At 52.5% G+C, this 27914-nt stretch overlaps 2 long non-coding RNA genes across 2 annotated transcripts; one reads left to right on the forward strand and one right to left on the reverse strand.

Moving 5' to 3' along the window:
- Positions 1-3000: 3000 nt before the first annotated feature.
- Positions 3001-27909, reverse strand: LOC113600577 (uncharacterized). Its single transcript, XR_008292570.1, has 5 exons — positions 25755-27909; positions 24635-25353; positions 18137-22031; positions 11833-11937; positions 3001-3848 (listed from the first exon to the last, which is right to left on the reverse strand). It is a non-coding gene; the product is annotated as an uncharacterized LOC113600577 (long non-coding RNA).
- Positions 13435-24553, forward strand: LOC128312810 (uncharacterized). The gene is made up of 2 exons (XR_008292572.1): positions 13435-13804; positions 23621-24553. It is a non-coding gene; the product is annotated as an uncharacterized LOC128312810 (long non-coding RNA).
- Positions 27910-27914: the final 5 nt, after the last annotated feature.

Consider the following 27914-nt stretch of genomic DNA (forward strand, 5'->3'; position numbering starts at 1 on the left):
TTCTCAAGTACCCACAGGAGGTCACTGAGCGCAGAATGGGGAAGAGATGCACCCACCGGCAGCCCCAGCACACTTCTGCTGGGGGACACCTCCGAGTGTCTCTTGCCTTCGGGGATGACAATCATCTGAGAGTCCACATCGCAAGTGATGTTTGTGGGAAAACGGTTCGTGGGGTAGGAAAGGGTTAAACATGTTCCGCGAGCCCCTGGATAGGAACAAACAGAGGGCATGGGAAAATCCCCAGGCTGCTGCATCCTGGAAGCATCCCTCGCCTTCGCCAGTTCCCAGGCTGTGAGAATAAACGCCACCCCAAAGAATGGAGTGCAAGTAGGGCTCAGCCGGCACAGGAGGGCGAGGACGCTCCCCGCCGGAGCCCCCCTTCCCCCATTCACCTCCGTACAATCCTTCCTCTGTTCCCGGGCTCCTCTTCCCTCAGGGTCCCATCCAAGCCCGAGTCATAATAAAGGCCACCATTGATGGGCACTTCCTCTGCACCAGGCACTGGGCTGGGTCCTGCAGACCGATTTTCTCATTGAATTCACACCACTGCCCCCACCGACTTGGTGGGAGTAGTTCCGTCCCCAAAAAGGAGGTTCATGGAGGTCGGAGGGAACCGTTTCAAGGTCATGGTGGCAGGACCCAAGGGACTGAAACTGTGGATTTTCCACAGTGCCTCTGGGGTCAAACAGGCCAGACAGAGTCATAGAGTAATAATAACGATGGCCATGGCTGACCCTTACTGAAGACGTAGTTCAAAAAAGTGCGGACGCAAATGCACATTGACCTCCCTCCAGGATGGGGCTGAGTTATGGCTCCCATTCTGCTCAGGAAGAGCGTGCAACTTGCCCTGTGGTAGGGCTGATCAGCAGCAGGACAGGACTGGGGCTTCTGCAGGTGGGGTGGGGGGGGTGAGGTGGGGGCCGCTGCCCAATCCCTTCCTGCCCCGCACCCCATTCCCGAGCCTGGCTTTGGCTCCCCGACTCTCTATTCCCCAGAGGACTAGCACTTTGCAGGAGGTGTTGGGGAGAGACCCCAAGTCCCACGTCCTTACCACGGGCACTTGCGGGTGGCAGGAGAGGAAATACCTATCCTTCCCCCGGGTGCCCTCCCTCCTGTCAGCCAGCGAGCCAGCACCTGGGCGGAGAAGAGGATAGAATGGGGCTATTCAGTGTTCCTGACGCAATAACCGATTGCTAAACCCTTGCATCCCCGAGCGTTTTATGGAGGGTGGTGATTTTGAGCAGGAGCAGGAAACCCCACACTTAAACCCAGCTGCCACAACAGGGCCCTGCAGGTCGAATGCTAGTCCCAAAGAACACTTTCCCTGAGGCCAGGCATCAGAAAAACAACAGAAACACCACCAACAACCCGCAGTTGATCCAGCGGTGTCCACACCCCTAACTACATCTGACCAATGAAATCCTCTCGGCCGGCAGGGGCAAACCCCAGTCTCGATTTATAGATGACAGCACTGATTTACTGATTTGCCCAAGGTCACGGAATGAGTGAAGGGCAGAAATGAGGTGCAAATCTGACTTTCCCACTCGTGGTCTAGTGCTCACTTCGCCACAGTCCGGGACCTGCGCTGGGGACGGCGGGTGATATTGTCAAGAGGGCCCAGAGGCCGCCAGGGGCGTCAGAGAGACAGAGAGAGAGAGAGACAGAGACAGAGAGAGAGAGAGAACAAAAGCAAGGTACCCGTATCGAGACTGCAAACCACGGGCCTACAACATCAGGCAAGTCACTTAACTTCTCTGAGCCTTACTTTCCTTCTCTGCAGGCAGAACAGGGGTGTGGCTAAGAGTTTGAGCTCTGGAGTCAGAATGCTAGATGTCTAATCTCGGCTGCCCAGCTTCCAGCCTGCGTGACCTTGGACAATTCTCTGGGTTCACACCTCTCTGTGTTCAGTTTCCTTGCCTGTCAAATGAGCATTTAAAAAAACCCACCTACGGCTTCCTGTGAGAATTTTCTTTGCTAATGCAAGTGAGGCTCTCAGCACAGGCCCTGGGTGATGGTAAGCAGTCAGTAAACATTAGCCATTATTGCCATCTGCAAAATGGAGAAGAAAAGGGCTTTTGGAGGTCACATTACTGGTTTGGGGGGGGGGGTTGTGTCTGTGTCTATCTGTGTCCAGGTGTGTGTGGGGCGGGGGGAGGGGTCTCTGTGTGTGTCTGTGTAAGGAAGCGTGGGGATTTCTCCACAGACTGCACTGGTACCTTCTAGAAAGAAGGAAGGTGCAGCAGAAGGGGACCCAGGCTGGCCCTGGGATATTTCCCTCCTCTGAAACAACCACCTGGCCTTCACCTGTGTGCTCTATTGACTCTTCCCTATGAGTCAAGGGCTATATCCTTCCAGCCACTCCTCGTTCCCAACAAGATTCCCTTGGGATAACTACCTTAAGCTGGAAACCTCCCTGGCCAGAGCAGTGAAAGGGCAACACGTAAATACACATGGGCCTCAGAGTTTCATAACTGCCATGAGTCACCCCTCTTCACAGAAGACATGGCCAAGGGACAAGAGCTCCAAGTCTTATCGGTGAGGCTGGGCCCGAGCACCTGTCAGATATTCTGCGTCTGGGTCCTGGCCGTGCTCTCCCTCCCCAGGGAGCACATTCCCTGAGTGCTCTGCCAGTGCCGTGTCGGTCTCAGGAGAGGAAACAGAATATGGTCAGGTGAAACGGCGTTTCCGTCTTCTTCATTCTTGGTTACTTGGGGGGCCCCTGGGTGGCTCAGTCGGTTAAGCATCTGACTTCAGCTGAGGTCATGATCTCACGGTTTGTGGGTTTGAGCCCCGCATCGGGCTCTGTGCTGACAGCCCAGAGCTTACAGCCTGCTTCGGATTCTGCGTCTCCTTCTCTCTCTCTCTCTCTCTCTCTCTGCCCCTCCCCCACTCACTTGCATGCTCTCTCTCTCAAAAATAAAAACACTAAAAAAAAAAAATTAATTATTGGCTATTCCTAATCCTTTCCCAGCTACCTCAGAGGCCTGGCAACTTGCTGTGTATTCGTTAGAAGTTATTTTTTTTTCAAGCTTTTATTTAAATTCCAGTTAGTTAATATACAGTGTAATGTTGCTTTCAGGTGTACAATACAGTGATTCAGCACTTCCTTACCTCCCCCTCATCAGAACTTATAGTACGATAGTAATTTGAGAAGTCATAGTATTATAACAAACAGGGGTTGATTTTCTCGCGTGAAAAGAAATTCAAAACGGAACAAAACCCGTTGGTATTTAGGCAGCACACCAATGTGGAATCATATCGTGATTCTGTTTGTTTTCCCTCAAGGTTGCAAGGTGGCTGCTGCAGCTCCAGATAATCCTATCTCCTCTCCAGGCAGAACAGGAGAGAAGGGGGCGGCGGGGGGGGGGGGGGGGGGGAGGTGCCTGGGTGGCTCCGTCGGTTGAGCGTTCGACCTCCTGGTTTCAGCTCAGGTCATGATCTCACGGTTCGAGCCCCACGTCTGGCTCTGCGCTGGCAGCTCAGGGTCTGCTTCGGATTCTCTCTCTCTGCCCCTCCCCTGCTTGCACCATCTCTGTCTCGAAATAAAGAAAACAAACAAAATTTTGAAAAAAAGGAAAAGCAGGGAAGGGCACAAAAAAGTGGCTCTATTAACGTCTGTCCCTGTGTCAGTCAGTTGGTTACCACTGCATAAGATACCACTGCAAAACTTAGTGGCTCAAAACAACAAATATTTATTAGCGCGTGACTCAGGGTCAGAGTTGGGGCTGGGATTAGGTGGCGGTTCTTCTACTGGTTTCTGGGGCTCCCTCAGTGACGGCAGTCAGGTGATGGCTCCGTGGGGGGCCTATTGTCCAAGATGGCCTTGCTCACAAGTCTGGCACTGGATGCTGCAGTGGGAGATACAATGACAGAAGTAGAGGTCAGAAGATTGTCATGGCTGGGGGGGGGGGGGGACACCGCTAGCCAAGGAGTGTGGGTGGCCTCTACCAGCTAGACTAGTCAAGGAATGGACCCCTCCCTAAAAAGGCCAAGAAAGAACAACCCCGCTGACACCTTGATTTTACCCTTGTAAGACCCATTTTGGATCTCTGACCTCCAGAACTGTAAGATAATAAATCCGTGTTAAGCCTCCGCGTTTGTGGTATTCTAGTATGGCAGCAATAGCAAACTGTCTCCCTCAGATGCTCTCTCATTCTCTGAGGCCCCGCTGCCTGATTTTGTAAAGATATATGGGAACCTGGCCATCCATTCTCTCCCAGATGATCTATGTCTGCTTTCGTGCTACGGCAGCAGAGTTGTTGTGATGGAGACCGTATGGCCCACGGAGCCTAAAATATTTCCTCTCTGGCCCTCCTCCTGCTCAAGCAGGCTCGCCGGGCTTTCTTGCATGGTGGTTTCAGAGAAGCAAGAGAGCAAGGTTTTGCTGCTAAAGTTCTTGGACGTTCAAAGGCTTGGAAGTCCCACAATGTCACCTCCTCTACATTTTGGTCAAACAAAGCAAGTCCCAAGGCCAGTCACAGAGGTGAAAAATAAACTCTACCTCTTAACGGAGGAACGGCAGGGTCGCGTTGCAAAGGCGCGTGTGTACGGGAGATCTTATCGGGGCTGCCTTTGCGGACAGTCTCGGAGCCCCCTTTGGTCTGGGGATGAAAGTCCCCCCCGCCCCGAGACTCCCCGCCAGATGTCCCTTCAATCTCAGTGGCCGCAGCTGGGCGGCGTGGGGAGCTGGGGAAGCAGGAGCCGGCTTATTATGACTGGCTTAAGCCAATAACCGTCTACCACTCGGGAGGCATCCTCCGTTAGCCAGGAAAGGGGAGTGGATGCTGAGCCGGCTGTTAGCAGAAGTTACCTTACCTGTGCTGTCTGGGTGGTCTTGAGTGTATTGAGTTCACTCACTCAACGAACAAACATCCAGATATCAAGAACCTGCTCTGTGCCCGTTTCTGGACAGGGTTGGTGTGGAGGAAGGCTATAATCCCTGTCCTCGAGGGGGCTGCAAGCCCCTGGAGGAACTCTCCCGCATGGACAAAGAAGGCGTGTGCAAGGATTTTCACTGCACACCTATTTTTAGAAGTAAGTGAAAGCAATCCTCTGACGGGAGAGGATAAAGAAACTAGTTCTATGATGGGCACATTTATAGTAATTAAAATAAATGAGCCAAGTCCTCACACATCAACCTGAATAATTCATGAACACGTCGTGAGTGAAAAACAGCAAGGTGCAAAATAATGTCATTGACATAAATCACAACACATAAAACAATGGTGTACATTTCGTACGGAAAGTTGCATGTGGTGAAAGGAGATAAGCATGGGAGAGGGAAGGGAGAGGAGGTGGGAACGTAGCTTGAAACTCTAATGTTTTGTTCCTTTAAAAAAGTAGAGAGATTAGAAGGACACATTACAACTGCTATAAATGGGTTATATTATTCCTGTGTGTGAATATGTGTGTGTGTGTGTATATGTATATGTACTATTTCGTAACAAAAAATTTTTTAAACCTACCAACTAGTTGAGGAGTTGCAACGATCAAAGGCAAAGTAAGCAGGGAACCGGTCAAGTGCAGTCTGTAGGACAGCCTGCTCTAGGTCAGGCTTACTGCTCCCAGGGGACGGCCTGTGTTAAGCTTGTGGTGAAGTCCTGGAGCGTGGAAACTTAAGTGAAGGGGAAGACCCAGTTGTTCCAGGAGTCCAGAAAAAGGGGGTTCTTGGGGGCCCAGCCTGGAGAAGGTGCTGCGGCCTGAGGCTGGCAGGATGGGTGGCGTCCCCCACACAGCTCCTTCTCGTTCCTCCGCAGACGACTCAGAAGTGTGTTCTGCGTCGTAGCAACGGGGGGTGTTGGAAGGTACAGAAGCCTGGAATCACCAGACCTGGCATGGGGCCCTGACTTCTGCCAGTGATAAGCTGTAGGACTGTACAAGTCTTGTATTGCCTCCCTGGGGGCTCAGTTTCCTCTTCTGTAACATGGGTATCAAAACCCTTGGCCCGTCTCCCTCACTGGGTTGCTGAGGGGGCTGTAAAAGGTCGAGGGTGTGGAAGCCCCACAGGCCGCGGAGGCCTGTGTCCTCCCCAGTCCGTGTAAACTGAGGGTTTCCACAGATTTGTCTGCAGACCCAGGAGCGGAGCTGAGACGGTTCTCATCCACCCCACCCATCCGTGGACTCATTCCACAAACATTCCACGTGGGCGTGGAGAACAGTGATGCTAATGGTGTCCACCTTTAAGGAGCACTCAGCATCGGAGGTGAGGGGGCGTCTGCCAGCCCAAGGAGTTCTGAGACTTTCCACCACCTTCTCAACTATAGGTTGGGAAAGAGAGTAGCAATTTGCTGCTGCTTCTAGAAGCTTCTTTGGGAGAGGAAAAAACACCCACCTAGGGACAATCTTGGAAGCAAAGTAGAATTCTCCTGGTTTGGGAGGGAATCCCGGGTGGAGGGGACAGCTTGGATAAAGCCCAGAAGCAGGAGAGCTTAAAATGTCCCAGGACTCTGAAGGAACAGCTCCACGGAATATGAGCTTTCGTCTCTGTTTTTGGGTTATTTTGTTTTGTCATCTCATTGAAATTTAAGCTAGAGCTGAATTTTGCCATCAATATTAGAGTCGGGAGAGCCAGAGGTCAGACTGAGTTCCTCCACTGCAAATTCGTACTAAGCCTCAGTTTCCTCTTCTATAAAACGGGCTTGTTGCAGAGTTGATCAAATGATGAAATGAGAAATGGACATAACTTTCCAATGAACGAACACTTTTATTTACTTTCTAATTTTTTTTCTTTTTTGAAAGAGAGAGAATGAAAGAGAGGGGAAGGGCAGAGAGAGGGGGGACAGGGGATTCGAAGCAGGCCTTGTGCTGACAGCAGTGAGCCCTATGCGGTGCCCGAATTTATGAACCGTGAGATCACGACCTGAGCCGAAGTCAGATGCTTAATCAGATGCCCAGGTGCCCGTCCAATAAGTGCTTTTAATTAAACTGCTCAGATATGTAACTTGCCTACCTTCTTGCTGACTTTTCTTTGTTTCTCAGCGCCCTGAGCCTACCGTAAGGAGCAAACTAAATCTTCCCCCCAAAATACACCCTCCGAGGTGGTGATTCAGCTGTCCGTGCCCTGGGGAGAGTGTCCCCAGAACCACAAGTGACACCAGTGGGGCCAGGGAGGGTGGGTGCTCCAGTGGGAATTGGGGAAGATGGTGGAGGGGATATCCAGGCACCTTGTCTTTGGGGGCTAGAGCAGGAATTTCCCTCGAGAAGGGCCTCTTTCCCCTTTGCCTTCTGACCCGCTCACTGAGCCCATCTGCCTGGTGGTTTCACATGCCCCAAGCAGGGCCCATCCCAGACAAGGGCAGTGCCCCGGGGCCCTAAGTCACTCTCCCAGGAGTGGCCGTTGTTTCAACCGTGTCCCGTGAATTTGGGCAGTAGCCAGATTTGGGGGGGGCGGTGCACAGGGGGAGACAATGAGAACATTCCCAGAGGCCCCTGGGCCGTATGCCATGATGTCTGCCACTGTCTGTGGTGCCTTCCTGGTGTGAGCCCTGCCCCCCTTCCCCATGCAGCAGGTGCTCGGCAGTCGTGAGGGCCCTCAGGGGCCACAGAGCCCTGCAAGGTGGCCTCACCTCTCTCTTCCTCCTGAGCCAGCTCAGAGTGATTCAGCTAAATGGCCACGGTGGCACAGCTGGTAAGTGACAGAGTTAAAGACCTGCCCTGTGGTATCAGTATCCATCTGACTACAAAGGCCTTATGGCCCCCACTGCCTCTCTTCCCCTAGAGAGGCAGGATGTGGAGTGTGAACGCACTTCCCGGAAGGGGCGGCCGGGGAGGCTGAGGGTGACTCAGAGCCGGCCCTTGGCCATGTCCTCTCAGGAAACACTAGGTTGATTGTGGTCCATTGTTGCTCTCCCTGCACATGAATAAGTGTCAGTAACTGCAGAACAGAACGGAGGCAGTTCCTGGGGAGGGGAGCACACGGAGGAGGGGCGCTCTCGGGAACACGAGGTGCCCCTTTCCGGAGCCAGGAGGCCTGAGCCCCATCCTGTCCGGGGCAGAGAGGGGACAGCCAGGAGGCCCTCTGCTTGGCACTTGGGGATGCCCCGTGAGTGCACTCTGAACACCCGCAGACACCAGGAGACGGTGCAAGAGTGGGGAACTGGGGCGCAGGCGACCCTGAAGCCTGAGGGCCGCGGGAGAAGTTGGGAGTAGCTTCTGTGGGCAGGGGAGAGGAGACTTGGGGAGCTGGGGAGGCTGTGGGCAGAGTTGAGGAACAGGTGCATTGGAGACCATCGATCCGTGGGGCAAGGGAGTGCCTGGGGGACGGACCAAGCGACCGCATTGGGGGCCCCAGCTTTGCAGATGTTCTGCCGGCCCGCTCCCACAAGGCAGGGCACACGTGCGTGGCCACGGGCCGGGGGTGCGAAACGAGGTGGCCTGGGCCCCAGCACAGGTGCTGCCGTGAGCCGGCGGGAGTGGGGGTGCCTCGAGCGAGTCAGTGTACCCTCCGCGGGCACAGAGATCAGACTTCAGGGCAGCACGCCTGGCCGGACCTCAATAGCTGATGGCTCGGAGTAAAGCCCGAGGGAGGGAGGGCATGGCACCATGGGGTGGCCAGAGGCGACTTCTGAGAACGTTTACCGAAACCGTGTAACATCCTTCTCAAGTGTGATGAAATTCAAATTCCTCCAAGGCTGCTCAGCCCTGCCCCTGCCTCCTCGAACTTCATCTCCTCATCATATTCCAGGCACATAGTTTTCTCTATATAAAAGTGGCAGACACTTTCTGCCCCAGGGCCTTGGCACCAGCGAAATCCTCTTCTAGAAGCCTCTTCCTCGCCACTCACCCCTTTTCCTCTCCCCACCAACTCCCACCCATTGTTCACGTGTGAGCTGAAATGCCCCTTCCCCAGAGACACCTTCGCTGAACCCCTGAACTAACTTAGCTGGGTCGCTCTGTTACTCCTGCCCCCAGCATCCAACGACGCTTCCTTTGTATCACTGACCATCACAGGAAAACTCTTTGTGCAATTATTCGTTTGGCGTCTCCCCCCACCCCCAGCCCGCTAGACCACAAGTGCTGGCAGGCCAGCAACCACATCTATTTCTTTTACCAGCGTGTCCTCAGGCACCCTTTATCGATAGAAAAAGGGGAAGGAAGGAAGGAGGGAAGGAAGGAAGAAAAGCAGGCCAAATGGAATGGCGGCTGATTGGAAGGAAGCGGGGAGGGAGAGGGGGGGGAGGAGAGAGGGCTCCCTGGCCTGCGGCAGCAGAATGGGGCGAGCCACAGGCCCCCAGTGAAGGATCCTGTGTGCTGGCTTCCCTCCCTGGCACGGTCAGCCGTGGCTGGGCGCATGGGTGGCGTGGCCCGTGCTCCCGGTGGAAGGATGAGCAGAGCAGAGAAAGGTAGGTCCATCTCCCCCAGAGCCCCATGCAGAGCCCCAGGCTGGGGGCAGCCCCTCCAAGGAGCTCAGGGCAGGGTCCTTCACTCGTCACAGCCTCACCCGGCTCTTCTGGAGAGCGAGATAAAGCACCAGCCTTCCACCGGCGCCCAGCGCCGGGAGTCGGACTGGGGTGGCCGTGCTCAGGCATCTGGCCTCTTGCCTGGCCCAGCACGGGTGTTCAGCAACGGGGCGGCTCTCCCAGATCCCGTCTCTTCACTCTCCTCTGGGCTCCTTCTCGGTCTTTCCCAGAGTCGCTACTTCCGGCAGACCCATGTCTGCACTCGGGGAGAGCCCAGGAGGGAGAAGAGAAGGGGAGGAAAGAACGTGGGTAGCCGCGGGGAACCTCAAAGAGCACAGATGCTGGAGTCCTACCTGTGCTCAGATCATGACTCAGCCACCATCTGGCTGTGTGACTGTGGCAAGTGACTTAGCCACTCTGTGTCTCAGTTTTTCCATCCATAAAATGAGGATGACAAAAAGGCTTATCTCATGGGCTTGTAATGAGGATTGAATGACCTGATACTTACAAAGGTCTTAAAATAGTCCCTGGCACATAACCATGCTTATAAAATAATTCACATAATAATAGCTATCGTTTATTGAATTTACCTCCGGCCTGGCTCTGGATAAACATTTTCTTTTTTTTTTTTTAAGTTTATTTATTTATGTTGAGAGAGAGGGAGAGCATGAGCGAGAGAGGAACAGAGGGAGAGGGAGAGAGAGAATCCCAAGCAGGCTCCACACCGTCAGCGAAGAGCCTGACGTGGGGCTTGATCTCAGGAACTGTGAGCCGAAATCAAGAGTCACACGCTTAACCTACTGAGCCACCCAAGTGCTCCTGGATAAGCACTTTCATGCATCATTTCTGTCTCCCAAGAAATCCAGGACGTGGGAACCCATCCATAGGGGTTAAGTGACTTGTTCAAGGTCACACTGCTGGTCGGTGACAGAGCTTGGGTCCCAGATGCAAAGGGAGTCGTTTAAATCTTTTTTTTTTTTTATCTCAGGCTACAGCCAAGGATACCCTAACAAAGGGCTGCTCACTATCTCTCACAGAGGTGATAAGTCCCCACCTTGCGTGAGCCAAAAGAAATGCCAAGAACAAAGTCACTTAGGTGTTCAAGGTGGAGGTTACTCATACGTGCTGTGTCAGGCTTTTGTATTTACAAAGAAAACCTACTTCTTTAACTCGGGGAGTGCTGTCTTCCTTCCTCTTTGCTTACCCCGCTGACCACGATCTCAGCAGCTGGCTCCCTTGGAGTTACTGCTCTGCGGGCCCAGGCAGCCCTTGGCCCCATTCCTTGTTCCCTTACGGGGTAAGAGTTGGGGGAGAAGGGCTTCGGCTCGGGGCATGGAGTCCTGGGCCTCCTTCCTTTGCTGGCCCTCTCACTTCCCTTCTCTTAACCTATTTCCCCCATTTCTGTAAGAAAGGGGTTTAAGTTCGAACCAAAGGAGCAGTTTCCCACCCAAACTACATATTAGAATCACTTGGGGGGAGATTTTTTAAAATACCTATGCCGGCCCCCACCCGAGGTTCAGATTAAGTGGGCTATCAATACCATTAGAGCTCCTTTCCAGGTGATTCTAAGGGCCGATGGATAAGACCTGTGGTTTCAGGAGCAGAGTGATATGTTCTGTTATCCGTGGCAAAACGAGAAAAATGACCAGAGTGCGTTAAGTTTTCCTTGGAGGTAAGTGTGTTCAGTTTGAAGATACCCTTTATCTGAGATCATATCCCTTCTATTCTGTGGAGCAGCTAAAGTTCTTTCTCTTGGGATGTGATGACAACAGACGGTGAGACCTTTCCTTTTTTTTTAACATCCGTTTTAACCAAATAAAAAATGGGCAACATTGCCCTCCAAAAGTATGAGGGAAATATTTCCTGGCCAGTGAAATTCAAACATTCAGAAACACCAGCCTAGGTCTGTGCCACCCACTATGGTAGCCACGAGACATAAGAGGCTATAGAACACGTGAAATGTGGCTGGTCCAAGTCAGGTAGCACTACCAATATGAAATAGACACTGGATGATGAAGATTTAATATGATAAAAGAACGTAAAATAGCTCGTGAATATTTTTTACATTGATCAGGTGTTCAATGTTAATATCTTGGATACATGGGGTTAAATAAACCATATTACTAACTTTAATCTCTCCTGTTTCTTTGCACTGTTTTAGAAATGTATCCCCTCGGGGCACCTGGGTGGCTCAGTCGGTTGAACATCCGACTTCAGTTCAGGTCAGGATCTTACGGTTCGTGAGTTCGAGCCCCACGTCGGGCTCTGCACTGACAGGGCAGACCCTGCTTGGGATTCTCTGTCTCCCTCTCTCTCTGCCCTCCCCAGCTCTCGCTCTCTCTCAGAAATAAACAAGCATATAAAAATATATAAAAAAATAAAAAGCAAGAGGCCGGAAGCTGCAAGAGCTCTGGGACCGAGGCTCGGAACTCACCCAATGTCACTTCTGCCGCGTTCGATGTCCAAAGCCAGTGTGAGAACCCGCCAAGATTCCAGGGCCGGGTAAACAGACTCTGCTTCTCCTCTTTAGTAACAAGTCCTGCAAAGGATTGTGGTCAGTCTGCAATCCACTCACTCCAGCTCGGTGGTCCCAAACAAGGAGAGGCTATGCCTTGCTCCCTGGATGCTGCTCTTCCTCAGGGCCTCACTGGGCCTTTCGTGGATTCTCAGCACTTTGACTCCCATGACCCCTTCCTCCATAAGACTGACAGATAGATAGACAAATAGATATTCTATTTTATGAGGGCATCGGTGTAATGACATACATAATCGGGGCTGGATTTGTGATTACATATTCGTTATTATTATATTCTTTTTTCCTTCTGGTTTCAAAAGAGATGAAAATTGAGCCATTTTCGGGGGCCCCTGTGAATATCCTGGGCACTAGGTGTTGTGTCTTGTGGGCCACGTGGCCAAGTGGGTCCCGTTTTTGGTGGCTGATCGAGCACAGGGCACCCCAGCCCCAAGTGGTTCAGAGTCCCAGCAATTGCCCGGCAAACTGGGAGCTATGCAGGGCGACAGAGGGTGGGGCAGGCGTCCTCTGAACGGGTTACGGAGTTCCCCGGTTACCTGTGTTCCGGATCCCCTATAAGGACATCTGTACTTTGCCCTTCCTTCAGCAATGGTCCATCGCTCCCTTTCTAGGGAAACTCCTGGAAGCCAGGTGAAACCAGGAAGTGCATTCAGGGCTTCAGATGGTGATAATAACACCAGGACCCTCCCCTCCGGTGGATCACTTTACCGGCTGGCTGGCTGTCAGGGGCTTTCCCACGCCTCCCTGCGCTGGAGCCTCTCATCCACACTCCCGCGGTTCCACCCACCTTTTCGCAGATGCGGAGACTGAGGCTTGGAGATGTGAAACCACTTGCCCGGTTAGTGGTACGTTCACCGGGGGCCCAGGTTCCCTGGGCTAGCTCCTGGACACCAGGTGAATCCTGCAGGATCTGACCCTGGCAGCGTCCTGCACACCTGGAGGAGGGCAGGCCTCGGAGGACAGGCCCGGCCCGGCTGGTGAGAGGAGGCGCCCTGACAGCCACTTCGGCCACATGTATTGGGGGCGGGGGGAGGGCTGGGTGGGCCTTTTCGATTCCTGGGGGAATATGCAGCCCTTCAAAATCAGGGCCTGCTTTTGGTTTCTTCCCATATGTGGACACGGGTCTGGTTTTTATTTGGCTTGGTTTGGGTTTTGGTTTTTTAAATTGTTATAATTAAAAAACTTTTTTTTTAATGTTTATTTTATTTTTGAGAGAGAGAGAGATACAGAGTGTGAGTGGGGGAGGGGCAGAGAGAGAGAGAGAGACACACACACACACACACACACACACACACACAGAATCAGAAAGAGCTTCAGGCTCTGAGCTATCAGCTCAGAGGGACGAGGGGCTGGAACTCGGAAACTGTGAGATCATGACCTGAGCCAAAGTCAGCACTTAACTGACTGAGTCACCCAGGAGCCCCATGTTTTGGTTTTTTTAGAGAGAGAGAAAGAGGGCTTGAACAGGGGTGAGGAGTGGAGGGAGGGAGGGGGAGAGAGAGACAGAGAGAGAGAGAGAGAGAGAGAGAGAATCCCAAGCAAACTCCACACTCAGAGCAGAGCCTGATGCGGGGATCCATCCCATGACCCTGGGATCATGAAGTGAGCTGAAATCAAGAGTGGGACCCTCAACCTACAGAGCCCCCGGGCACCCTGCTCTGTTGTTTTTAACAAGCTTATGTTATGACCACTGTCTATTCGGAGAGCCCATCAGAAAGAACACGGTCCAAAGCCAAGCAGCCCTGTATCTTCTGCCTCTTTCTCTCACAGGAGCTGATTTAGCCTCTCGGACCCAGTTTCCTGAAGCTGAAATGAGCCGAGGGTCACCCAGCTCCTAGGGACCCTTTGTGAGGATTAGCTGGGGAAAGACGCAGTGAGTTTTTAGCCCGCTGCTCAAGGGCACGCTCCAGGCTCCGAGGCGCGCATGGTGGGGACCCCTCTTGTCGATGTTTATTTGCCCAAGAAGCGCATAGAGCATCATGAGGGCCAAGCCGATCACACCGCAGAGCATCTCAAAAATCCCTTCCCCTGCCCATCTTTGCATGGTCCCTGTGGATGAAACATGGGGTCCACTACTCCAGACCTAGGTGGCACAGATATTCTAAGCACCATGGACGTTTTTCTGGGAGAACATGAACAATGGGGATTCTTGCCCCTCAGAGCACCTGTCTGGGAATGTGTGGACAAGCCCTGGGCCCCAGAGCTGGACCTGCATAAGCTGCGACACAGGGGCGCTGGGGCGGGCCAGGGGGAAGCCTGAATATTAGTCACGTTTCCTACACATTTACCCAAAGCCATTTCCACCCGCTGCTAAGGATGTGAGAAGGCCCCCCCCCACCCCCCCGTCCCCACCCCGCCCTGGAAACCACTCTCCTCCAGCTGGCCCCAGTGTACCTCAGCGTGGTGACAACCTGTTTGCTGCCACAGTCTTGGGGCCTTATGAAAAGTCAGCTCAATTCAAACAGTTAGTGGGTGCAGCCAACGTACCAGACTCTGGGGTGCGGAGACTGACCGGTCACAGTCAGGACCCTGAAGTCATCTGCAGACGAGCTCAGCAGAGTGAGAGAGGAGCAGGACCACCTAGTAAAGCTCAGCTGAGATCAGTGTGGCTGGGGTGAGATCAGGGAAGGCTTCCTGGTGGAGGTGATAGCCGAGCCGCCACTGGGAAGGGCATCTCAGGCAAAGGGCTCAGCCTGAGCAGGGGCTCTGAGGGCACCACGGGCTCTGGAATGCTGGGTAGTTTGGTGAGGGGGAAGGGAAGAGGAGGGAGTGGGGAGGGGGCAGGGAACACTGGAGGGGACCGAGCGTCAGAGAGGCCCTGGCTGCCTCCCGGGAATGGAGTGGAAGGGGCAGGGCTCCAGGAGACAGGGAGGTCCCGTAGGAGCTGTTGTAAGAGGCCGGCAGCAGGGAGGGCGAGGGTCCCATCAAGGCACTGGCAGTCGCAGAGTGGTAGGTGGGGAGGAGGGGACCGGCTTAAGACGTTCATAAGATCCAGAGAAAAGGGTGGGGTGGGTGAGTGTAGAGGAGCAGGGGGCTCAGGGGAGGACGATTCCCAGCTTGGTGGGTTGGGAGACTGGCCACAGGTGGCACCTGTGAAGGCTGTGAAGGCAGCTCCTGGGAGGCTGAGGTCAGGAGAGCCTGGGCGAAGGCAGGGTGCTGGGGCTGTGCAGAGCCCCACCCCCCGGGTACCGGGTCCACAGTGACCGCCCCCTGCAGCCTGCGAGTCAGAGACCCTGGGGACCAAAAGGAGAAGGGACAGTCTGGGGAGGGGGCGGGTGGTGCCCAGAGGGGGCACATACGTCCACCGGAGCTAACACGTGATCTGAGGTGGTGCCTGAATGGATCATTTCCACTTTAATATGTATGCGTTTGTTTTCACGAGCATTAGAAAAACTCAGAGAGAACGTCGTGCCTTTTTAAAAGACGTCTTGGGGCACCTGGCTGGCTCAGTCGGTTAAGCGTCCCACACTCGGTTTTGGCTTAGGTCATGATCTCATGGTTTGAGGGTTGAAGCCCCGTGTCGGGCTCTGTGAGGCCAGTGCGGAGCCTGCTCGGGATTCTCTCTCTTTCCCCCTCTCTGCCCCTCCCCCGCTTTTTTGTTGTTGTTGTTATGTATTATTTATTTATTTATTTATTTTTAAATTTACATCCAAGTTAGCATATGGTGCAATAATGATTTCAAGGGTAGAACCCAGTGGTTCACCCCTACCTATAACACCCAGTGCTCATCCCAACAAGTGTCCTCCTTAATGTCCCTCACCCATTTAGACCATTCCCCCCACCCAAAACCCCTCCAGCACCCCTCGGTTTGTTCTCTATATTTAAAAGTCTCCTATGTCTTGACCCCCCACCCCGTTTTTATATTATTTTTGCTTCCCTTCCCTTATGTTCATCTGTTTTGTATCTTAAAGTCCTCATACGAGTGAAGTCATATGAGGTTTGTCTTTCTCCGACTAATTTCGCTTAGCATAATACCCTCCAGTTCCATCCATGTAGTTGCGAATGGCAAGATTTCATTCTTTTTGACGGCCGAGTAATACGTCACTGTATATACATATCACATCTTCTTTTTTTCCTTTAATTTTTTTTTAACATTTGTTCATTTCTGAAAGACAGAGAGAGACAGAGTACAAGCGGGGGTGGGCGGAGAGAGAGGGGGACACAGAATCCGAAGCAGGCTCCAGGCTCTGAGCTGTCAGCACAGAGCCCGACGCGGGGCTCGAACTCACAAACCGCCAAGATCATGACCTGAGCCGAAGTCAGATGCTCAACCGACTGAGCCCCCAGGTGCCCCTACAGACCACATCTTCTTTATCCATTCATCCATCGATGGCCATTGGGTGCCCCTCCCTGGCTTATGCTCCCCCTCTCTCTATCTCTCTCGAAGTAAATAAACAAACATTTTAAAATATGAAAAAGTAAAAAATAAAAAAAATTAAAAGATGTCTCTTGGAATTCTTCAAGTAAAGTGAAAGGGTGGATTAACGTCGTCAAATGCTGCTGAGGATTTGGGGCAGGTACCTGCTGATCCCGAGGTCGGCATGCAACAGGCGGCAAGCACTCAGCAAAGAGCTGGTGAGGGAAGAAACCGAGGAACCCGGACAAAGGGAGGGCTTGGTCTGTGTGGGACGCAGGGTGTTCTCAGCGGCGGGAGCGCCTCCGTGGCTCGCTCGGTGGCCCTGTGGACAAGTTCTGGCTCGGGCCAGCTGCTGAAAAGGGAGCCAGCTTGGCCTCTCGGGCCTGGAAAGGGCAACTAGGGGCCCAGACCGAGTGTGTGTGGATGACCACAGTGAGTGATGAACTCACTACATCCAAAGTGCCCTCAGGTGCCCTGGCAGCCATCCTTGGTCATGCTTACCTGGGAGTTCCTCAAAAAAATTAAAAATAGAGCTACCCTACTACCCAGCAATTGCACCAGTAGGAATTTATCCAAAAGATACAAAACTGCTGATTCAAAGGGGCACATGCACCCCCACGTTTATAGCAGCGCTATTGACAATAGCTAAATTATGGAAAGAGCCCAAATGGTCATCGACTGATGAATGGATAAAGATGATGTGGTTTATATACACAACGGAATACTACAAGCGATGAAAAAGAATGAAATCTTGCCGTTGGCAATGATGTGGATGGAACTGGAGGGTACTATGCAAAGCGAAAGAAGCCCGTCAGAGAGAGACAGACGGCATGGGATGTCACTCAGAGGTGGAATTTGAGAAACTTAACAGAGGAACCTAGGGGAAGGGAAGGAAAAGTAAGATAAAAACAGAGAGGGAGGCAAACCAGAAGAGACTCTTAAAAAACAGAGAACAAACTGAGGGTTGATGGAGGGGAGGCGGGTGGGGAGGTGAGTTAAATGGGTGATGGCCATTAGAGGGCACTTTTCGGGATGAGCACTGGGTGTCATATGTAAGAGATGAATCGCTGGGTTCTACTCCTGAAGCCAAGGCTACACTGTATGTGAACTAACTTGAGAATACTACTACCACTAATAAAGAGTCAAGGGGGAGAAGTGGACGGCAGCCATGGCTGCCTTCCCCCTCTCTGATTGGCATCACCACAGGGCGATGGCATGGTTTAGGGGTCGCACTAGAAGCCACTCCTCTGCTTCCTGAGGAGCAGACCACTGCCCGGAGCCCCGGGGGTCGCTGGGGGGAGCTCCGGCCACTGAGACCACACAGCATCCCTCGCAAACCGAGCCCTCCCTTCGTCCGTGTGCTGTGAAGTCCCCGACAACCCACAGTGAGGTGATCACAGCCCGTGTCAAGCAGTCCCTTTCTGTGCCAAAGGCCTTATGAGCCTCATCTAATTTATCCCCCAAACATCCCTGGGAGGTAGGTATTTGGGTTGTGTCCATTTTATAGATGAAAACACTGTGGTTCCAGAAAGTTAATTAATATTCCTCGAGCTCACGTGTCTGGTGAGTGGTGGAGCCAGGGTTTAAACCCAGATCTGTTTAAACCCAGAACCTAGGCGCTTGGACCCTTCTGGGGCATTGCCACCACCGGTTATTTTCGGAACGGGCTTGTGGAGGTATAATTCACATACCATAGAGTTCACCCTTTAGAGTGCGTAACTCAATGGTTCATAAGGCTGCACAAGTTTAGAACGTTTTCATCATCCCCCCAAGAAACCCCCGTGCCCTTTAGATACCACCCCCTCACCCACCCCCTCCAGGCCCTCCCAGCCCCAGGCAACCACTAACCTGCTTTCTGTCTCTATAGACTTGCCTCTTCTGGACATGTCATAGAAATGGAAACATACATAATACGTGATTTTTCGTGGCTGGTTTCTTTTACTCAGCATCACGTTTTCCAGGTTCATCCACATTGTAGCACATGTCAGTACTTCATTCCGTTCCACTGCTGAGCAATATTCTGGTGTCTGGATACGCTATATCTTTATCTGTTCATCCACCGATGGGCGCTTGGGTTGTTTCCGCCTCTTGCCGATGATGAATAACGATGCTATGACGATTCATGTACCGGTTCTTTTGTGGACACATTTCTCTGGGGCGTATACCTAGGAGCAGAATTTCTGGGCCAAGTCGTGACTCTGTGTTTACACGACTACTGTTCTGAGGGCGACAAAATCAGTGTCCGTTTTCAGATGAGGGAACAGAGACTCCAAAAAACCCAGGGACCTGCCCAAGTTGTACGGAGCGTTAGTGGCCAAGGCAGGCTTTGCTTATTTCAAGCATACTCCGCTGTGCGTTGTAGGAGCTCAGTTCCCACAACTTTAAGATATGAGGGGTGGGGAAGATGCTGTCAGGGTCAAGCCAATGAGTTAAGCAGGGTCTCTGCTTCTGGGCGATTTACCATTACGAGGCCACTTACACCGTGAACCTTACGCAGCACGTGCTATGTGCCGAGCTCTTTACAAAATTAAAGAATGCGCCATCCCGGCCCCCGAGGAGCTCCAGCTCTATTGAAGAAGACCCTGGGCATATCGGCGGACAATGCTGATGAGTGACAGGTGCCGGGGCCGACGGAGGTGCTCGGGACGCGTGGCAGGACTGGGGAAGACCTCCCAGAAGTTCTGGCGGGTGGACTGGGAAATGAACAAGGAGCTTAAGCAAGGTGAGAGGATGGTCTGTTTAAAGGTCTTACAGTGTTGGTGGGTCTGGTGGAAGGCACCAGCAGAGGCCGGGACAAGCAGATGAGCGGCCGGTCAGGGCCTCAAACACCACACCTGGGAGTTTGGACTCGCGCTTTTAAAGTGTGTGAAGCAGGAATGATATAGGGTAATTTGGTGGTTAGAAAAATCCCTCTGGAGCAGTAAAAAGAATGAGAGATGAAAATGGAGCAGGTTAGAAGTCTACTGCACCAGTCCCAGCAATAGAAGGGAGAGTCTGAATAGGATAGTAGCTGTTGGGATGGAGAGGAAAGGACAGACGACAGAGGCATCTAGCAAGGAGGGAAGTGTCTATGCGGTTAATTGGCACTGGTGGAGGCAACTTCTGGAATGTAGGGGCTGAATGGTGGCCCCCCCCCCAAAATATTTGTCCACTGGGAACATGTGAATGTGACCTTATTTGGAAAAGGGGTCTTTACAGATGTTATTAAGCATTTTGAGATGAGATCATCTTGGATCATCTCAGTAGGCCCTTGATGTTTGGCCTGGCTTCCAGGACAGTGAGAAAATAAATTTCTGTTGTTTTAAGCCACCAAGTTTATGGTAATTTATTACAGCAGCCCCAGGAGACTGACAACACACAGCGGGGTGCAGGTTCTTGGGTGCGGGAGACCCAGCATCACATTTCCACACCTCTGGGCTCTGTGGAAGGAAGTTCCCCGCTCCCGGGCTGCGGACCCAGACAGGGCAAGGCCGCAGAGAGAGAAGCTCCCCATAAGGCCCTGCTTCGTGCTAAGAAAACAGCCTCCAGTGTGTTGCCACATGAGGATTAATGACATAATTATGAGCTCTGACCTCCCCTGCGTGATTCGGTCGGGCTGAAGGCTGAGGCCTCGGGAAGAGCGAGTGGAATCGTCGCCTGGTCAGGGAGGAAAGGCAGCGTCAGACGGCTCCCAGAAGAGGCCGGTCTCCGTGGGAACCTGCAAGAAACCCAACCGGGCTCACAGGTGACATACCCCAAACATGAGCCAGTCAGGTGAACTGGAGGCCACTGGCCAGCCATCCAGCCTGACTCATTCCCCTCTGTGCAGCGAGCCTTGCCAGGCACTTCTGTAGGCTCTGTCTCAGGGGAGTCCAACGATGAGGGGGGGGAAAGGTCAGGTCAAGTCATCCCATCATGAGAGACTGGGGAGCCCAGTGTGGCAGCAAGCTCAGGGGCTTCGGAGTCTAATGAGCCGGGTTCAAATTCCACCACCACCTCTTTACAGCCCCGTGTCTCTGGATACCTCAAGTCGTTTCACTCAGCCTCAGTGTTTTCATCTCTAAAATGGGGATGACTAGACCCACACTGCAGGAGTGTTTAGAAAATTAAATGAGCGGTCATACATCAAGTGCCTAGAGTATAGGAGATTTTTTTAAATGTTTTTATTTATTTTTGAGACAGAGAGAGACAGAGCATGAGCAGGGGAGGGGCAGAGAGAGAGGGAGACACAGAATCCGAAGCAGGCTCCAGGCTCTGAGCCGTCTGCACAGAGCCCGACGTGGGGCTCAAACCCACGGACCGTGAGATCATGACCTGAGCCGAAGTCGGTCGCTCAAACGATGGAGCCACCCAGGCGCCCCATGGGAGATGTTTCTGATCAATTGGCAAACGTGTTGAACACCTACTGTGTGCCACTTGCTAAGAGCAATGGTGAACAAGCGTGTGGCCACCCTTGTGGAGGAGCAACCAAACGACAAGGCAGGCACAGCCCAGAGTGGGGAGGCTTGTGTGGGAGGGTCAAGGGTCAAGGGGAATTCCAGAGGAAGTTCAGTTGAAGTCGGAATCATATTTCTGTTGGCCCAGAAGGATTCAGGGATCAGCCTGAGGTCGTGGGGCGAGTCGTGGCCAGGTTAGCCCACAGACCCACGCTTCAGACGGCCACCGGCTGTCACCTCTGCTCTCGGGCCCCAGCAGGCTCTGAGGGTCCCGTTGTGCAGGACTGGGCCAGCTCTCGGTCAGACAGCCTACCTGGAACCTGCCAGGCTCTGCCCTGGGGACTGGACACTCAGCCCATGGCGCAGGGGCTTCCGGCCTTGGTCCTCTATGTGATAGAGGCACCGCCGTTTGCTTATCCATTCACATGCTGGTGGAGAGTTGGGTTGTTTCCCGTTTGTGGTTGTTACAGACAACGTCGCGAAGAGTATTCGTGAACCAGTCCTTCTGTGGGCGTATGTTTTCACTTCTCTTGGGCAGATTCCTAGGACAAGAATGGGTGGATCACGGCAGTTATAATTTAGGTTTGTAGGAAACCGCTAAACTGGTTTCCAAAGTGGTTGTACCGTGTATATCCTCACAGTGTGTACATGTCCCACTTACTTTCTCCACTTCCCTGACGACACTTGGTATCATCAGTCTTCAACTTTAGCCACTGTCTTAGTCTGCTCGGGCCACCATAAGAAACGCCGCGCACTGGGTTGTGTTAAACAACAGCAACTTATTTTCTTACGCTTCTGGAGGCTGGGAGTCTGAGATCGGGGTGTCAGCCTGGTCCAGTTCTGGTAAGGACGCTCTGGTTTGCAGATTGATGCCTTCTGTGTCCTCACCTGGTTGGGGGTGGGGGAGGGGAAATGGAACGAGAAAGAGAGAGAGAGTGAGCGATAAATCTGTTTATCTTTTGTTGACAAAGTGTCCCTTCAGATCTTCTGCCCATTTTGTAAATGTGTTGTGTGCTTTCTTGTTATTGAGTTTTGAGAGCTCTTTATATATTCTGGTTGCCAGTCCTTTATCAGATAATACGATTTGCAAATATTTTCTCCAAGTTTGTAGCTTAGCTCATCTGTCTCTTAAGAGTAGCTTTAAAAAAGCAGAAGTTTATGGGGCGCCTGGGTGGCTCAGTCGGTTGAGCGTCCGACTTCGGCTCAGGTCACGATCTTGCGGTCCGTGAGTTCGAGCCCCGCGTCAGGCTCTGGGCTGATGGCTCGGAGCCTGGAGCCTGCTTCCAATTCTGTGTCTCCATCTCTCCCCGTTCATGCTCTGTCTCTCTCTGTCTCAAAAATAAATAAAATGTTAAAAAAAAATTTTTTTTTAAAAAATGAACAAAAAAAAGCAGAAGTTTTACAATTTTGATGCAACTCAACGTACCCATTTATGTGACAGGTTACACTTTTGAAGTCACATCTGAGAGTCTTTGCCTAACCCAAGGTCACCAAGTTTTCCTTCTATACTTTTTATTCTAGAGATTTCATAGATTTAGGTTTTACATTTACACTTATAATCTATTTTGACTTAAATTTTGTATCTGGGGGCGTCTGGGCAGCTCAGTCAGTTAAGCACCTGACTTCAGCTCAGGTCATGATCTCACGGTTTGTGAGTTTGAGCCGGCGTCCTGTGAGCTCGAGCCCTGCTTCAGGTGAGCCCCTCTTCTCTCCCTCTCTCTCTGCCCCTTGTGGGATTCTCTCTCTCTCTCTCTCACTCCCTCTGCCCCTTACTCACTTGCACCCCTCCACTCTTTCAAAAAAAATTTTTTTTTCCGGCACATGGTATGGCCCAAATTCACTCTTTAGCATATGGATATGCAAATGTCCCAGCATTATTTGTTGACTAGGCTATCTTTTCTCCACAGACCTGCCTCTGCACCCATGTAAAACACGTGCAGGTCTGTTTCCGGACTCTCCATTTGTCCGTCATTCCACCAATACCACACCGACCTGACCACTGCAGCTTTGCCATAGGACTTGGTTCTTTTCTTTTCTTTTAAATATTTAATGTTTATTTATTATTATTATTATTTTGAGAGAGAGAGAGAGAGAGAGAGGCAGAGCATGAGCAGCAGAGGGGCAGAGAGGGAGAGGGAGACACAGAATCCCTGAAACAGGCTCCAGGCTCTGAGCTGTCGGCACAGAGCCCGACGAGGGGCTCGAACTCACGAACCTCGGGATCACGCCCTGAGCCGAAGTCAGGCGCTCAACCGACTGAGCCACCCAGGCGCCCCTAGTTCTTCTCCAAAGAATGGATCTAGGTCCTTTGCGTTTCCATATGAATTTTACTATCGGTTCGTCAATTTCTCAAGTAGAAAAAATGTGGTGAGTTTCTGTCCCTGGTGGTTGCTCAGGAAACCGTCCGGGACTTTGGTGTAGCGTATTCACATCACTCTGGCGCATCGTGGTTTCCTGGGCTTTTCCACGTCCTCACATCAACTCTCAGTAGCCCTGTGACAGAGGCCGGGGCAGCTGGTGTCCCCCACTGTACAAGGAAGACTGAGTCTCAAAGACAAACAGCGTTCCCCGTGGTCACCACCATGGTCACACTGCTCGCGAGTGGCAGAAACGGGTTTTGAATGCTTGATGTCAGGACTCCAAATCCAAGGGCTTTCCGTGCTACCCTGGCCTCTGAGGAGGGGTCCCCAGTGTCTCCTTAATAGTCTAAAAGTTTAATAAAGTGCACAAAAAGAGGCACTCATTGTTTTGGTTACTTTAAAAAAAAAAAAAAAGCAATTTCGGATGTTGGTGCCATGCAAATGTATTTCCGTTGCCCTAATGTGAACGTTTTCCTCTCTTCTGCTTAAATGTGGGCGTCCGTCTTAATAGGAAAACCATATGTCTTTGTTCCCTTTTAACTTTCTTTCTTGGCAAGAATACCGCTCCACGGAGGAAAAGGGAGAGGAAATGGGGATACATCACAGAAGGAGGGATTCCGGTTTGAAGTAAGAAAGAACTTCCAGATGGTGAAGGTTGCCAAGCCCTGGATGAAAATGCCACAAAGAAAGACCGCTTCCAGCCTGGAAATCCCGAGGCCCACCTCTCCCCAAGGAATCGTGATGGAAACTCTGTCCTGGGTCTTCCCTCTGAACGCGTTCTCCCTGGGACACTCACGGGGGCTCCGAGGCGAGCCCGCACTGCCAGTGGGACCCATGATGGAGTGGAGGTACAGTGTAGGTAGCAGTTCTGAAATACGGGTTTTCTTTGGTGTCGGGTCCCCTGAAAATAGTTTCCGAGATGGAGATTTGCATGCAGGCGTGTTGGGTGCGCTCTCGCAGGCAACATCTGGGTGGGGGTGGGGTGGGGTGTGGAAGAAGCAGACTGAGCAGAGGAAACAGACTGGGACATCGACGTGAAAGGCAACTAGGACAGAGGCCTCAGCCTGTCTGAGCCCTGGAGCTGGCGTGGCCCTGGAGAGTTTGTGAGCAGCTCGCCACCAGCCCGTTACCCTATTTGCATCTTCTACGCCTTCCTCTGGCCCTGCCGTGTCTCTCCCCTTGGCCCTCGTCACCCTCACACCCCTGCATTTGCTCCTCTGCCTTCATTGTCCACGTCCCCTCACCTTTTGTCTGTTTTGTTCACTGCCATAACCCTAGAGCCTAGCTGGGCACATAGCACCTGTTCAACACACATCTTAAGATGAAGCTACCGGGGCGCCCGGGTGGCTCCGTTGGTTGCGCCTCTGACTTCCGCTCAGGTCACGGTCTCGCGGTTCGTGAGTTCGAGCCCCGCGTCGGGCTCTGTGCCGACAGCCTGCTTCGAATTCTTTGGCTCCCTCTCTCTCAGGCTCTGTCTGTCTGTCTCTCTCTCTCTCAAAAACAAACAAGCGTTAAAAAGTGTTGAAACTCAGAGGACAGAAGTGCAAATCCAAGGCGATGGCATTGCCTACCTTGTTGGCGCGAGGCCTCCATCTCACACACGTGGGTCCCCAAGTTTGCGGGTAAGTCTGTCGGGTGGACCCCCTGGAAATGGGCGCCATTTCCCACAGCCTGCGTGGGGTGCCTCCCAGGACAGCTTCGGAAGTGGGTTGGCTCTTGCCTCCCCCACTGGGGTTCACACGCGGCCTGGTGGGGCTGGGAGTCCAGGAGACCCAGGAGAGGCTGCTTGCGAGGGGCCTCGCAGAGGAAGCATTCTTTGTCACTAGGAGCCTGCTCTCATGGCCACTGCCGCATCCAACTTTCTCATTTGTGCTGTGAGCAAACGGCCTGGACGGAGAGCGGTGCCCCGACCGAGCCCTGGTCTCACTTCACCCTCCTGGCCACCGCTGCAAGGTGCCAGGGGCCCCGTCCCTTCGTTTCAGGGATGGGGGCCCAGGGCTGGGAGGGGTCAGGGACTCGCCCCCAATCCCATGGCCAGTCTTGGGGCTCCTGGACGGGGCTCTAGCCCAGAACGGCAGGCTTCAGCCCCGTCTGTCCCCGGGCAGTTTGGGAGGGAGCGGCGTCCAGAGAGGGTGGGAAGCTGGTGGTCTTGAGCTCCAAGTGCATCTCCTGCCACACTCCTTGGTCTGGGCGGGGAGAGGTCAGATTTGCCCCCTGCACAGGTGCAGCTCCCCCACTGCTTCCTCCGTCAGCCAAAGCCCACATTTGGGGTGGCTCTTAGTTGGCTTCCCTGGGCGAGAAAAGGATGGTACAAATGACTCCGTCTTTCACTTCCCAGACCCCGCCCAGTGCACTTTTAAGATGTGGAAATTTTATTAAATCCCTGAGCACGGCTTCTCTCTACATTTTCTGTGGTTTAACTCTCCCTGGGTCTTTTTGCTTATGGTTTTGGCTTTCTCCCCCACTTTAAACCTGAGAGTTTCTTTCTCCATTGTCGCTTAAATGAAACAAGTGCTAACATTTCTGGTATTTGCTACAGGCCTTGCATACTCGGGCACTAAGTGCACACTGACCTAGCAACCAGTGTGTCCCTGGGTGCGCGAATCCCCAGATCTCCAGTATGAATCTGGGTTCTCTTCTCCCTCACCACCCCTCCCCTTCACTCCTTCCTCTTCGGTCTGGCCTCAGGACCTTTGCTCATGCTGGTCCCCTGGGAGAATGCCTTTGCTCCCTTCCATTTATCCAAATCGGTCCTCCTCCTCGCCACAGGCAAGTTTCCCAGTCCGTAAAATCCTTCGGACCACTGTAGCTCCTCTCCTTCCTCCTGAAGGACTGTGTCTGCCTCACGGATCCGGCAGTGCAATTCAATGCTGTGCAATTATCTTTGAAAAAGACTAAAATAACTGCAAAGATATGAATATGTATTCTAGGGAAATGAACTGCCCCACCCTCAAACCTGGTTCCTCCCGCCCCTGCCCCCTCCCAAGGTAGCCCATTATGAGTTTGCTTGATACTTTGTACTATTTCATTCTCCTTCATGCACACGTATGCAAAGAAAATGCATTCGCCTTGAAAGCAGGAACAGGGGCTGAGGCGTCCAGCCAGGCTTCTGCTATTCCTGTTCTATTTCTTCGACATGTGAGGTCCCCCTGGATCCGGACGGCCCAGGAGGCAAGCGGAGCAGAGGGCAATCCCTCCTTTTCACAGGTGAAATCACAGAGGCGCAGAGAAGTTGATGGAGTCACCTCAGGTCACAGAGCTAGTAAGAAAGAGAGTGAAATTGGAACTCACGTCTTCTGACATGCCCAGCTGTTCTGGGAAACCAACCCAAGGACGCTTGACTTCCCTAAACCTCACTCCCCGAGTGCTCGGCTCTGCAGAGCTGAGGTTAGCTGAAAACATGTCGCAATCCCTCGTCACTCTCCGCGCAGCCAAACCCGGGTTCTCATCTGTGACTTGATATGTGCCCTTGGGTGGGAGCTCCTTTCACGCCTGTGGTCCAGGATCCACATGGGTGAGTCAGGAGCCGTCATCAGCCAGCTGTCGCCTCACCTTCAGCTCCGTGAGGTGTGAAGCTTGTTTTCTTTTGCTGGCGTAAAGTAGTCACCTCGGACACAAGGGAGGGTGTGGGACACGGCCTCGAGGGCAAACACAGACCCACAGCAACAACGGATTTGTAGAACGCAAGCGCTCCCCGGGGCCAAGAGCTGGCTTCCCCCTAGGAAGCTCCCATGCATGACAAGGAAGTCACCTGCCTCAAGGAAACAGATGGGACATGCTGGGGAGCTCACGGCTACTGACCCAGGGGAGACGAGGGGTGCCTGGCCGAACTCTGTGGGCGTGAGCCAGGACGGGCAGCCCCGGAGGCTCAGAAATATTCCCCGGCTCACACTTCTCAAGTGAAACTCGGATAGGTGGTCAGCACGAACCAACCCCTCCCGGGCCTGCTCTTTCTGCCCATGCGTGCTGAAATCCCAACCGCAGCGGGCGGGCGGGCCTCGATGATTAATAGTCCAAGCTTCGTGCTGGAGCCAACGCGCTCTCAAGGGACTTCTTTATTTCAATGCTGGCAGCGTGTGGAGGGGAACCTGGTGGGTGTGGAATGGCTTTGGGGGCTGGCCTGGACCCCTAGTAGGGCTCCATGCAGGAGTTGCCCAAAGGGCCACCCAGGATGATTGTAGGGGCCTCAAGAACATCTATTTCTTTCATTTCGGTAATTACGTATTCACTTTAATATGTTTAAAATATACTTAGCACATCCAGCCTGTAATTTCATGTAATTATGTATTTTCACATATATTATTATTTAGGAGAAGGCTAAATTTTTTTTTTTTTTTTTAGAGTGACTTGATTAGAGTAGAAAACTAAGCAAATAATAACACAGGCTACAAGTCGATACGGCAAAACCTCTGATGGGGGAGTTGGAACAACTGGAGTTTTGAGAAACACTACTTTCTCGGGGAATCCAATGTCCACGCCAAAAATATCAACAGAGCCTAGATCCAGCTGAGGGGACTGGGTGGAGATCTCTTTCAGGAACCACATTGGTCTGTTTCCATGCTTTCAATGTATATGAACTTTTGGAAGGGGAAAGGTACGTGAGAGGTTTTTTGTTCCGGTTTGTTTTAGTCAAGACTTTGACGCATCCGAGGCCCTGGGGATTGGAGATGAAGAGATGCTGTCAAGGGGGTAAATTAAAAACAACCCATGAGGGTCACCTGGGTGGTTCAGTTGGTTAAGTGTCCAACTTCGGCTCAGGTCATGATCTGTTTGTGGATTCGAGCCCCACATTGGGCTCCGTGCTGACAGCTCAGAGCCTGGAGCCCGCTTCGGATTCTGTCCCTCCCTCTC

Source organism: Acinonyx jubatus, chromosome F2 (genome assembly GCF_027475565.1).
Source record: "Acinonyx jubatus isolate Ajub_Pintada_27869175 chromosome F2, VMU_Ajub_asm_v1.0, whole genome shotgun sequence".
Taxonomy (NCBI): Eukaryota; Metazoa; Chordata; class Mammalia; order Carnivora; family Felidae; genus Acinonyx; species Acinonyx jubatus.